This window comes from Lolium rigidum, chromosome 2 (assembly GCF_022539505.1).
Source record: "Lolium rigidum isolate FL_2022 chromosome 2, APGP_CSIRO_Lrig_0.1, whole genome shotgun sequence".
Lineage (NCBI taxonomy): Eukaryota > Viridiplantae > Streptophyta > Magnoliopsida > Poales > Poaceae > Lolium > Lolium rigidum.
The window spans coordinates 268,400,402-268,414,548 of record NC_061509.1 but is presented as its reverse complement, the minus strand read 5'-3'; positions in this window follow the sequence as shown (position 1 = coordinate 268,414,548).

Sequence of the window (14,147 nt, the reverse complement as noted above, 5' to 3'; positions counted from 1 at the left end):
AACAAAGATGGAAATGGAATGATACACTATCTGTTAAAAATATAAGTAATCCTTTCATTCGCAATTACTTCGCATTCTTGGTTTAGTAAAAATTAGATTTTATAAACTTTGCATTATCATCTATACAAATATCAATGTCTACAATATAAAATATATTAGTATTAGAGTCTTTATGAAATATACTATAATATGAAACTCCCTCCGTCCCATGAAACATGTCGGAGGTTTGTTAATATTCAGATGTATCTAGGTACTATTTAGTGTCTAGATACGTCCAAATTTCTGCCCGTGAAACTGCATGGTGGAAATGGAATGTCTGCTCAAAAAAACAAAGAAAGATGGAAATGGAATGATACACTAATGTCTGCTAAAAAACATAAGTAATCCATTCATTCACAATTACTTCGTGTTTTAGGTTTAGTCAAAGTTACATTTTATAGATACCATATGATATTGATCTTATATTTTACATGTTATGTTTTTTATAAAGACTTGGTCAAACTTTGCATGATTTGACTTTTCAAAAATAATATCAACCTTATTCATTGGAATGGTGGTAGCACTAAAGGATTACTAGTGCTTTGGAAAAAATTGAGCTGAAGCCGTTGATATGGCTTCGCCCGATTAGAACATTGTTATTTCATTTGAAGTTACCTGAGGAATTCTTAAATATACATCTCATTTATATGTAATATCGCAATTATGAAGTGACATCATGTATGTTTTGTGCATGTCTTCATGCACCATTTATGGTTGATTGAAAGTATCTAAGTCTCTACTTGAGGCTCTGTCTTCACCCCATATGTGCTTGGTTCAATCTCCATTGTTGACCATGTTTTAATTCTATTCTACTAGTCCCTGCAAGATACTTCATTCACGGATAAGAAAAAACACAAATTATTTAGTTAGCATCATATTCTCATGAACATTTCCAACATTTTCTATAAGTTACCGAGGGCAACACTAGTGATTGGCCCTTTAAGTTCAGATACTTTTGGTATGTGCAGTTGTAGATGTTGTGTTTGTAAATGTAGTACGGATGTCATCATCACGCATACAACTCAATCAAACATATAACTACAAAATTATTTAGTTTCGAGTTTCAAAATGTTTCATGTCGCACCAGGTTGGAACTTTTAAAATATGGGACCGATAAGGTGTAAGAGAAACTACACATGTGTTTTTGGTTGAGAGTTAAAGCACCAAGCCCACCCCCATGTTGCACTAAAGTATATCAACGGTTGTTTTGTTCATAATTCATCCTATAACCCCTATTCCATATCATCATTTACAAAATAAACAATAAAATAGATAGTGGAGAGGGTGTGAGGTTAGTGAACAATAGATATGTTGTTCCAGTTCAACACCGCACAACTAAACATTGGCCATTAAATGACTGCTAAGATACCGCCAACTATGAGATCCCGGTAAGGAATCCGAATAATAGAACACCTGATCGATGATCAACCCTCGATTCGCTAGAGATATTTTATTCTTTACTCTAAACCCTAGATAAAAGTTACATCTAAGAATTAAAATTATAGTTAAGTATGATTGTTAGTTGAATGATCCTCCCTTAAGCCAATTCTCGTTTCAAGAGTTGCCTTGATTAGTTTCTACCAGTAATAATTAGTTATAAATAAAAATGATGTCTTAATTAATACTACCTCCATTTCAATTAATAAGGCTTATGTTTTTTCTTCTAAAAAGTCAAACTATGAAAGTTTGACCAAGTTTTTAGAATAAATTATTAATAAGTAGTGTACAAATTCCATACCGTTAGATACATTATGAAATGTATTTTCATATGGTATATGTACCATATTATAGTTGTTAATATTTTTTCTAAAAGTTTTGTTAAAGTTTACTTAGCTTGGCTTTTCAAATTGATATAAGTCTTAATCATTGGAATGGAGGGAATATCGTTAATTTTTCACCTCTTAAACATGTGTTTTTTATATATATGATTGAAAAAAATAATACGGAGTAGTAAACTGTTGATTCTTTGGTCTAAGCCAAGTAAAAATATATTGTTCTCACAATTTTATATTGAACTTTTTTTACTTCATCACAACTAGTGTTGCCAACAAATTAATGCTATTTTTGTTAATACATCTATTGATATAATATCTTAAATAATTTTGGTCATACATAATTAACATAATATGAAATATGGTAAATATATAGAAAGGTGCATATTTGTCGCACACAATGTAATATTTTAACTTTATTTCCATTTCTTATGTTGAATGGGTAGTGCGTTTTGTAAGGAAGATTTTGTTACTTCAATGATATCATTAAGTTTTCATCCCTGAAGGGATGTGTGTTTTTTAAATATGACCGAATTAACTCATACTAGATATATTACTCACAAACGACATGTGATTTTTTGTCCTAATCCGAGTTAAAATATATCATTGTAGCCAATTTATATTGAATTTTTTACTTCATCATAACTAATGTTGCTAATAAATTAATGTTATTTTTTGTTAATACATGTATTGATGTAATACCTTAAATAATTTTGGTCATGTATAATTAACATAATAGGCAATGTAATATTTTAGCTTTATTTCCATTTTCTTTTGTTGAAAGGCAAGTGCACTTTTTATTAACTTTTCGTAACTTTTAAAATAGTTAGAGATATATTTAAGAAAGCTGTTTGGAAATGGATTTCGCTCTAAATTGAACGAAACTAAAGGTAGGGTCACATTGCAGCACAAATTAACAATACATCTAATAAATTGTAGTTTGTTAAATGCTCACTTATACATTGTATCCTTAATTATATATAAAATTTTGGTAAACTAAGTTAGAACATACGGATCTGTAAAAGCAACCATATAGTTTTTATAGAGTATAATCCTATGAAGCTTTGTTATAACTAAATAGAAGAGCCCAGAGTGTATGAGATGTCAAGAAGTTGTTAGTCCTACATCCTTTTTATTCACGCTCGTTGGCGGTTTGTATTAATGTCCTTGTGTTCTTGGGGAAGAGATAGGTGGCCATCTCCATGCTACCAAAATCATATCATTTGAAACATGCATGAGCATTGCAAATATAAAGTTAGGTGGTCGTCATTGTTCTATTGATTTCTAAATCATTTTAATGCAGAAATTAGTGTAAGTTTCTTTTTTTCTTGTAGCGACAAGAACCTATAAGCAGGGTAAACTTTGTACACGGTCCTTTCAAAAGCTGGTCATGCGTGCTTGACAAAATTGGCATCATAGCAACCGAGTCAGCCGACCTGGACGAATGGAACCTGGGTGTGCGCGCACCCATTTACGAAAAGTTCAACAAAATTCTATTTAAAAGTTTCAAAAAAATGTGAATTAAAATTTTGCATGTACATATTATGTTAATACTTACTCGTGTGAGTTTTCACGAAAAAATACCATTGTGTGTGGCCTGCATAAAAATGACAAAATGTTCAAATGAGAATAGAGAACAGGAATTTGTACTATTCATAGGAATAGGAATTTGCATTTTGTCATTTTTGTGTAGGTCACACACAATGTTATTTTTCCGTGAAAACACACACACGAGTAAGTATCAACATAATATGTACATGCAAAAAATTTCTTCACATTTTTTGGAAACTTTTAAATAGCATTTTTTTGAACTTTTCGTAAATAGGTGCGCGCGCACCCAGGTTCCATTCACCATTTCTGCCGAGTCAGCAGATAAATGGAAGAGTTGCACGTTCTAGCGGCATAAATAATTAACAACAAAAAGAACAAGATGTAAGTCAGGATTGACATGCGTGTAGCACGAAAATGTTCATACGGTTAACACACCTTTTTTTTTTTTGAACAATACGGTTTACACACCTGACACAAGATACATGGATAGGGAGGGGACAAGACATGTGGACTTGACTAACCACGTCTAAACACGATACACCAGTACACCACACAACTGATAGAGTAACCAGGCGCAGTGCAGCTCTACCGTAGCAACTGAACGACGGCCGGCTCGAACGTACGGCGCTGCAACAACGATGAATGGCGACCCGGGCTAGTGAAAAGCAGGACACGCAGGTGCAAAATGACCCGGCTCCCCGCAGGTGGCGCAGGCGTCGTAGCCCCTGAACGCGCTGTACGGGTCGTCGCTGCCGCCGGTGCGGGTGGGGCAGTCCCTGGGGTAGTGGCCCATCTTGCCGCAGGTCTCGCACCGGATGTGGTCCGTCTTGGTGGTGGCGCAGTCACCGTCGGCGTGGCCCGCGCCGCCGCACACGCCGCAGCGGGCCTCGGTAGAGCTTGCGTCGAAGCCGGCGGGCGTGGTGCAGAGGGCCTCGAAGTGGCCGTCGCCGCCGCAGCGGGAGCACGGCGAGGCGGCGCAGTGGTTCCTGCGGTGGGTGCGGGCGCCGCACGCCGAGCAAAGGTAGGAGGTCGACATGTGGATGAATGCAGGTGTGCGTGCGAGCGAACTAGAGCGGTGATGGGATGGGAGTGCAGGAGCGAGTGCAGTCGCTAGGGTGTTTATGTAGAAGAGAGGTGGAAGCGATGCATGGACGGGAAAATTGCAGGAGAGCTCACATGCAGAAATCAGAATTGCAGATGAAGGAGGCACCGAGGCAGCCTGCAGTGTCCTCTCTGCATGCCTGCATGTGCGTGTTAGACTGGGTGGATCTTTTCGTCAGTTTTGCGACGACGATCGACATCTCAGCCGTCATCAGCGGATCAAATCTTCTGATGCATCGTATGTCATTGTCCTGCGGCAGCGTGCATGGCCTGTGGCGCGCACCATTAGGCCTACAAGGAATCAAAGCATTCAAGTTTCTTTTTCTCCAGATTTATGATAGGAGTATGTTACACTACTAATAAGTAGAGTAAATTCCAGCAAATCGTGATTGAGCACGAGCGTGCCTACGCGCCAGCCTTTTTTTCTTTGCGGGTAAAAGCAGATTTTATTACTCAATAGGGATTACAAGCAGATCGGAGTAAGACAATCAGACCCTGAACCGCAGCAGGTCAAAGTTCTACCATGTTGCCTCGCAAAGGATGCAACACAATCTCTCGCCCTATTTTGTGTTCTACCCACTTTTACAAAGGAAACAATACAGCCCAAGCTTTAATCTCAGCTATAAGAAATGAAAATAGCGACCAGTCGAGCATATGGCTGTTGATAGCCTCTACTAGAACGGCACAACCACCACCATATGTTTGTCACTCCATTGCTGGTCAAGGGCAAGTCACTGTCTGCAAGCATGCACTTCCGCTTCAAGATCTTTAGAGCATCTAAACACCTGACGACAGGCCGAGACAATAACATGTCCTTCCTCATCTCGCAGTAGCATGCCGGCACTGGCGGTACCATCCTTCTCACGAAAAGAGCCATGACAGTTTAGCTTCACCCACCCCCGCGGTCGTTTCATCCAAGTGAGGGATTTAACTTTCTGAACATGGGGTTTTGTTGGGTGTAAACTAACCGGTCCCGCAACCTGCTTACCCTTCATGATCTCCTCAGTAGATAGCTGACGAGTCTCTCTGTATAAGCTCAGATAGCTTACTAAGAAACACATTGATCCCTCGACTTGAGGAAGGGGTTTCGCGTGTGTAACCTCATTATGAGTGAACCACACCTTCCACACGATTAGCAAGATTGCATCCACCATTGTGGGTTGTACCAACGTGATAACTGTTCTCAACCACGTTCCCGAGCAGGTATCAAGTTCATACATTGTCGGTAGCTGCCAAATACCACGCATCTTAATTCACAGCTACCTTGCATGACCGCATGAAAACAGTGCATGACGGCTATCTTCCTTCTCTGATCCGCAAATAAGACACATACCAGTGACCTTGATCCCTCTAGCTTTTTAATTCTCTTCCGTGGCCAAAGCATTAGAGGTTGCCTTTCACGGAAACATGCGTATTTTTGGGGGAACATTTGCTTTCCAGATCTTCTGCCAGCACTCGTCATCACCCTCTAGTCTAGCACTGGTCGCCGCAAAATTACCTTGAATCGGCGACTGGTTAAAGGCAAATACTATATGCACTTTTAACTGAGAAAATTCTAGAGTTCTCTGGTTGCCATGCGAGAATATCATCAAATCGATGAGCTAGTTTGATACCTAGAATCACATCAGCATCAATTGGGTTAAAAATCCTTCTTACCAGTTCAGTCTTCCACATACCCTGCTCATCCAACAGCTCGGGTACCCATTTTAAGCGACAACTACATCAGGGAGATAGCACCTTCATGTATGATTGTCTCGGGAGCCAACTATCCCGCCAAATTCTGATGATTCGGCCATTACCATCCCACCATAATACTCCTTTCTTCAATAATTCAAGGCCATGTCAGATCACTGTCCACGTAGACGAAGGGTTACCCGTGAACACTGTGTCAATGTGTTCACCATTACGATAATACCGAGCTCCAAGAAGTCCGACACACAAACTATTTGGAAAGTTAATAAGACGCCTTGCTTGACGTGCCAGAAGAGCTTGGTTAAACATACGCATATCTCTGAACCCCAAACCACGTTGTGATTTGGGGCGTAGTATCCTTGGCCACCCAACCCAATGCATCTTCCGTTTACCCTTCTTCAAACCCCACCAATAGTTTCGAATTAGCTGCTCTAAATCATCACAAACCAAGGAAGGTAATTTAAAAACACCCATCACATACGTAGGAATTGCTTGCGCAATTGCTTTGATTAGAATCTCACGAGCACTTTGGGCTAAAGTACTATCGCTCAGGTCAATCGGCCATTTACTCAATCTGGCTTGCATACTCTGAAATTTTCCTTTGCACATCCTTCCTCCAGGTCTTCCTGGGAGACCTAATATTTATCCGCAAACGCATGTTGGACAACTTGCAGAGAGGTGCGGACCGTATCCTGTACTTCTTGCGTGCATGCAACACTGAACATGATCGAGCATTTAGCAGGATTTATAAACTTCCCCGTACCCTTCTCATACACCTCCAACACATCCTTAACACTGATCGCATGTTCCTCCATTGCTCTAAAAAATAGCATGGTGTCATCCGCAAACATTAACTGAGAAATACCCGGAGCATTACGGCACACCTTAATTGGATAGATACCACCATCATCTACCTCCTTTTTTTTCGAGGGACACACGGAGCCAAACCTCCTATTTTTCCGAGGGACACATGGAGCCAGAAGGGCAAGCCCGGGGGAGGCCCACGGCCTCCTCCCCATGCAGCCGCGCGGTCGGGCCCACAGGCGCGCCGACGTGTGGGGAGCCCACCTCGGGACTCCACCGACATCGCCCCTTTGCCTAATTGTTCCCCCACGATGCGAAAACCCGGGGGATATCTATCATACTCCAGAAAGACTCCCGGAGCGCCGCCGCCATCGCGAAACCTAGTTTCGGGGGTCAGAAGTTCCTGTTTCGGTACCCTGCCGGGACGGGGATCGACCCCCGGAGCCTTCTCCATCGACGTCATCGCCTCCATCATGCTCCGTGAGTAGTTCCCCCATGGACTACGGGTTCTAGCAGTAGCTAGTTGGTACTCTCTCTCCCATGTACTTCAATACAATGATCTCATGAGCTGCCTTACATGATTGAGATCCATCTCGATGTAATCGGTGTTGTGTTTGTTGGGATCCGATGAATTGTTACATTATGATCAGCCTATCTATAAAGTTTGTGAAGTTATTGTTGCTGCAATCTTGTTGTGTTTAATGCTTGTCACTAGTGCACGAGTGGCATGATCTTAGATTTAAGCTCTATAATTATTGCTTAGATTGTATCTACAAGTTGTTTGCACATGTCTATGTCTGGAACCCGATGCCCCAGAGTGACAGCAACTGGGATAACTGGAGGGGATGACCTCACGGTTTCGGTTTGCATGACTGGTCTCTCTAAAAGTCTAGATATTTTCTGGTGAAAGTGTTTGAGCAACAAGGAAGACAGTGTAGAGTCTTATAATGCTTGCAATATGTTCTTATGTAAGTTTTGTTGTACCGGTTTATACTTGTGTTTGCTTCAAACAACCTTGCTAGCCAAAGTCTTGTACTGAGAGGGAATGCTTCTCGTGCATCCAAAACCTTGAGCCAAAACCTATGCCATTTGTGTCCACCATAACTACCTACTATGTGGTATTTTTCTGCCATTCCAAGTAAATACTTCATGTGCTACCTTTAAACAATTCAAAACTTTATTACTCCTTATTTGTGTCAATGTTTTATAGCTCATGAGGAAGTATGTTGTGTTTTATCTTTCAATCTTGTTGGGCAGACTTTCACCAATGGACTAGTGGAATATACATCCGCTTATCCAATAATTTTGCAAAAAGAGCTGGCAACGGGGTGCCCAGCCCCAATTAATTAACTTTCATTAATAATTCTCTTCACATGTTTTGCCCTGATTTATCAGTAAGCAACTTAATTTTGAAATAGACACTCCTCCATGGTATGTGAAATGTTGGAAGGCACCCGAGGATTCGGTTAGCCATGGCTTGTGAAAGCAAAAGGTTGGGAGGAGTGTCATCTATAAATAAAACTAAAATACATGTGTAAACAAAAGAGAAGAGGGATGATCTACCTTGCTGGTAGAGATAACGTCCTTCATGGGAGCCGCTCTTTGAAAGTCTGTTTGACAAGAGGGTTAGAGTGCCCACCACCATTCGTTGACAACAACAAAAACCTCTCAAAACTTTATTTTTATGCTCTCTATATGATTTCAAAACTTGAAAAGCTCTAGCACATGATTTAATCCCTGCTTCCCTCTGCGAAGGGCCTTTCTTTTACTTTATGTTGAGTCAGTTTACCTACTTCTTTCTATCTTAGAAGCAAACACTTGTGTCAAACTCTGTGTGCATTGATTCTTACATGCTTGCTTATTGCACTCATCATATTACTTTCTGTTGACAATTATCCATGAGATATACATGTTGAAAGTTGAAGGCAATTGCTGAAACTTAAATCTTCCTTTGTGTTGCTTCAAAACCTTTTATTAAGAATATATTGCTTTATGAGTTAACTCTTATGCAAGACTTTTTATGCTTGTCTTGAATGTATTATTCATGAAAAGTTTTTGCTATATGATTCAGTTGTTTAGTCATTATCTTTTTGTTAGCAAACTATAGACCATTGCTTTGAGTCACTTCATTCATCTCATATGCCTTACAATAGTATTGATCAAGATTATGTTGGTAGCACGTCACTTCATAAATTATTCTTTTTATCGTTTACCTACTCGAGGACGAGTAGGAACTAAGCTTGGGGATGCTTGATACGTCTTCAACGTATCTATAATTTCTGATGTTTCATGCTTGTTTTACGTATCATTGTCACATGTTTTATATGCATTATATATCATTATTATACATTTTCTGGGACTAACCTATTAACAAGATGCCACAATGCCAGTTCCTGTTTTCTGCTGTTTTTGGTTACAGGAAAGCTGTTCGGGCAATATTCTCGGAATTCGACGAAACAAAAGCCAAATCTCCTATTTTTCCGAGGGACACACGGAGCCAGAAGGGCAAGCCCGGGGGAGGCCCACGGCCTCCTCCCCATGCAGCCGCGCGGCCGGGCCTACAGGCGCGCCGGCGTGTGGGGAGCCTGATACGTCTCAAACGTATCTATAATTTCTTATGTTCCATGCTACTTTTATGATGATACTCACATGTTTTATACACATTATATGTCATTATTATGCATTTTCCAGCACTAACCTATTGACGAGATGCCGAAGAGCCAGTTGCTATTTTCTGCTGTTTTTTGTTTCAGAAATCCTAGTAAGGAAATATTCTCGGAATTGGACGAAATCAACGCCCAGGGGCCTATTTTTACACGAAGCTTCCAGAAGTCCGAAGAGGAAATGAAGTGGGGCCACGGGGCGCCGCCACAGTAGGGCGGCGCGGCCTACATGGGGCCCGCGCGGCCCTGTTGTGTGGGGCCCCCGTGACGCCCCTTGACCTGCCCTTCCGCCTACTTAAAGTCTTCGTCGCGAAACCTCCATTACCGAGAGCCACGATACGGAAAACCTTCCAGAGACGCCGCCGCTGCCAATCCCATCTCGGGGGATTCAGGAGATCGCCTCCGGCACCCTGCCGGAGAGGGGAATCATCTCCCGGAGGTCTCTTCATCGTCATGATCGCCTCCGGATTGATGTGTGAGTAGTCCACCCCTGGACTATGGGTCCATAGCAGTAGCTAGATGGTTATCTTCTCCTCATTGTGCTATCATGTTAGATCTTGTGAGCTGCCTATCATGATCAAGATCATCTATTTGTAATGCTACATGTTGTGTTTCTTGGGATCCGATGAATTGAATACTATGTCAAGTTGATTATCAATCTATCATATATGTTATTTATGTTCTTGCATGCTCTCCGTTGCTAGTAGAGGCTCTGGCCAAGTTGATACTTGTGACTCCAAGAGGGAGTATTTATGCTCGATAGTGGGTTCATGGCTCCATTAAATCTGGGACAGTGACGTGAAAGTTCTAAGGTTGTGGATGTCTTGTTGCCACTAGAGATAAAACATCAATGCTTTGTCTAAGGATATTTGTGTTGATTACATTACGCACCATACTTAATGCAATTGTCTCGTTGTTTGCAACTTAATACCTGGAGGGGTTTCGGATGATAACCCGAAGGTGGACTTTTTAGGCATAGATGCATGCCGGATAGCGGTCTATGTACTTTGTCGTAATGCCCCGATTAAATCTCATAGTACACATCATGATATATGTATGTGCATTGTTATGCCTTCTTTATTTGTCAATTGCCCAATTGTAATTTGTTCACCCAACATCTGTTTATCTTATGGGAGAGACACCACTAGTGAACTGTGGACCCCGGTCCAATTCTTTACATCTGAAATACAATCTACTGCAATTGTTCTTTACTGTTCTTCGCAAACAATCATCATCTTCCACACAATTCGTTTAATCCTTTGTTTACAGCAAGCCGGTGAGATTGACAACCTCAGCGTTACGTTGGGGCAAAGTACTTTGATTGTGTTGTGCGGGTTCCACGTTGGCGCCGGAATCCCCGGTGTTGCGCCGCACTACACTCCGCCGCCATCAACCTTCAACGTGCTTCTTGGCTCCTACTGGTTCGATAAACCTTGGTTTCTTTCTCGAGGGAAAACTTGCTATCGTATGCATCACACCTTCCTCTTGGGGTTCCCAACGGACGTGTCGACCGCACGCATCAAGCTCTTTTTCTCGGCGCCGTTGCCGGGGAGATCAAGACACGCAGCAAGGGGAGTCTCCCACATCCAATCTCTTTACTTTGTTTTTGTCTTGCTTTGTTTTACTTTATTTACTGCTTTGTTTGCTCTTATATCAAAAACACAAAAAAATAGTTGCTAGTTTTACTTTATTTACTGTCTTGTTCTCTATATCAAAAACACAAAAACATTAGTTACTTGCATTTACTTTATTTAGTTTGCTTTATTTACCACTGCTAAAATGGGTACTGTTGAGAATACTAAGTTGTGTGACTTCACTAGCACAAATAATAATGATTTCTTATGCACACCTATTGCTCCATCTCGCTACTACATGCAGAATTCTTTGAAATTAAACCTGCTTTACTGAATCTTGTTATGAGAGAGCAATTTTCCGGTGTTAGTTCCGATGATGCTGCTGCCCATCTTAATAATTTTTTTGAACTATGTGAAATGCAAAATTATAAGGATGTAGATGGTGACATTATAAAATTAAAATTGTTTCCTTTCTCCTTAAGAGGAAGAGCTAAAGATTGGTTGCTATCTCTCGCCTAGAAATAGTATTGATTCATGGACTAAATGTAAGGATGCTTTTATTGGTAGATATTATCCTCCCGCTAAAATTATATCTTTGAGAAGTAGCATAATGAATTTCAAGCAATTAGATAATGAACTTGTTGCTCAAGCATGGGAGAGAATGAAATCTTTGGTGAAGAATTGCCCTACCCATGGACTGACTACTTGGATGATCATCCAAACCTTTTATGCAGGATTGAATTTTTCTTCGCGGAACTTATTGGATTCAGCTGCTGGAGGTACCTTTATGTCCATCACTTTGGGGGCGGTGATGCGTGCAGTTGACACACGTCCGTTGGGAACCCCAAGAGGAAGGTGTGATGCAGACAGTAGCAAGTTTTCCCTCAGAAAGAAACCAAGGTTTATCGAACCAGGAGGAGCCAAGAAGCACGTTGAAGGTTGATGGTGGCGGAATGTAATGCGGCGCAACACCAGGGATTCCGCGCCAACGTGGAACCCGCACAACACAACCAAAGTACTTTGCCCCAACGAAACAAGTGAGGTTGTCAATCTCACCGGCTTGCTGTAACAAAGGATTAACCGTATTGTGTGGAAGATGATTGTTTGCGTGAAAACATAGAAACAAGTATTGCAAGTACATTGTATGCGATGTAAAGAATAGGACCGGGGTCCACAGTTCACTAGAGGTGTCTCTCCCATAAGATAAAAGCATGTTGGGTGAACAAATTACAGTCGAGCAATTGACAAATAGAGAGGGCATAACAATGCACATACATGATATGATAAGTATTGTGAGATTTAATTGGGCATTACGACAAAGTACATAGACCGCTATCCAAAGCATGCATCTATGCCTAAAAAGTCCACCTTCGAGTTATCATCCGAACCCCTTCCAGGTATTAAGTTGCAAAACAACAGACAATTGCATTAAGTATGGTGCGTAATGTAATTAATAACTACATCTTTAGACATAGCATCAATGTTTTATCCCTAGTGGCAACAAGCACATCCACAACCTTATAACTTTCCGTCACCGTCCTGCATTTAATGGAGGCATGAACCCACTATCGAGCATAAATACTCCCTCTTGGAGTTAAGAGCAAAAACTTGGCCGTAGCCTCTACTAATAACTGGAGAGCATGCAAGATCATAAACAACACATAGGTAATAACTTGATAATTAACATAACATAGTATTCTCTATCCATCGGATCCCGACAAACACAACATATAGTATTACGTATAGATGATCTTGATCATGTTAGGCAGCTCACAAGATCCAACAATGAAGCACAATGAGGAGAAGACAACCATCTAGCTACTGCTATGGACCCATAGTCCAGGGGTGAACTACTCACTCATCACTCCGGAGGCGACCATGGCGGTGAAGAGTCCTCCAGGAGATGATTCCCCTCCGGCAGGGTGCCGGAGGCGATCTCCGTAATCCCCCGAGATGGGATTGGCGGCGGCGGCGTCTCGCAAGGTTTTCCGTATCGTGGCTCTCAGACTCGGGGTTTCGCGACGAAGACTTTAAGTAGGCGGAAGGGCAACGCGGGGGCCACACGAGGGCCCCACACGCTAGGCCGGCGCGCCAGGGCTTGGGCCGCGCCGCCCTAGTGTGGCGGCGCCTCGTGGCCCCACTTCCTTTCCCCTCGGTCTTCCTCGGAAGCTTCGTGCAAAAATAGGACCCCGGGTGTTGATTTCGTCCAATTCCGAGAATATTTCTTTACTAGGATTTCTGAAACCAAAAACAGCAGTAAAACAAAGAATCGGCTCTTCGGCATCTTGTTAATAGGTTAGTGCCTGGAAAATGCATAAATACGACATATAATGTGTATAAAGCATGTAGATATCATCAATAATGTAGCATGGAACATAAGAAATTATCGATACGTCGGAGACGTATCAGCATCCCTAGCTTAGTTCTCGCTCGTCCCGAGCGGTGTAAACGATAACAAAGATAATTTCTGGAGTGACATGCCATCATAACCTTGATCATACTATTGTAAGCATATGTAATGAATGCAGCGATCAAAACAATGGTAATGACATGAGTAAACAAATGAATCATAAAGCAAAGACTTTTCATGAATAGTACTTCAAGACAAGCATCAATAAATCTTGCATAAGAGTTAACTCATAAAGCAATAAATCAAAGTAAAGGTATTGAAACAACACAAAGGAAGATTAAGTTTCAGCGGTTGCTTTCAACTTGTAACATGTATATCTCATGGATATTGTCAACATAGAGTAATATAACAAGTGCAATATGCAAGTATGTAGGAATCAATGCATAGTTCACACAAGTGTTTGCTTCTTGAGGTGGAGAGAGGTAGGTGAACTGACTCAACATAAAAGTAAAAGAAAGGTCCTTCAAAGAGAAAAGCATCGATTGCTATATTTGTGCTAGAGCTTTTATTTTGAAAACATGAAACAATTTTGTCAACGGTA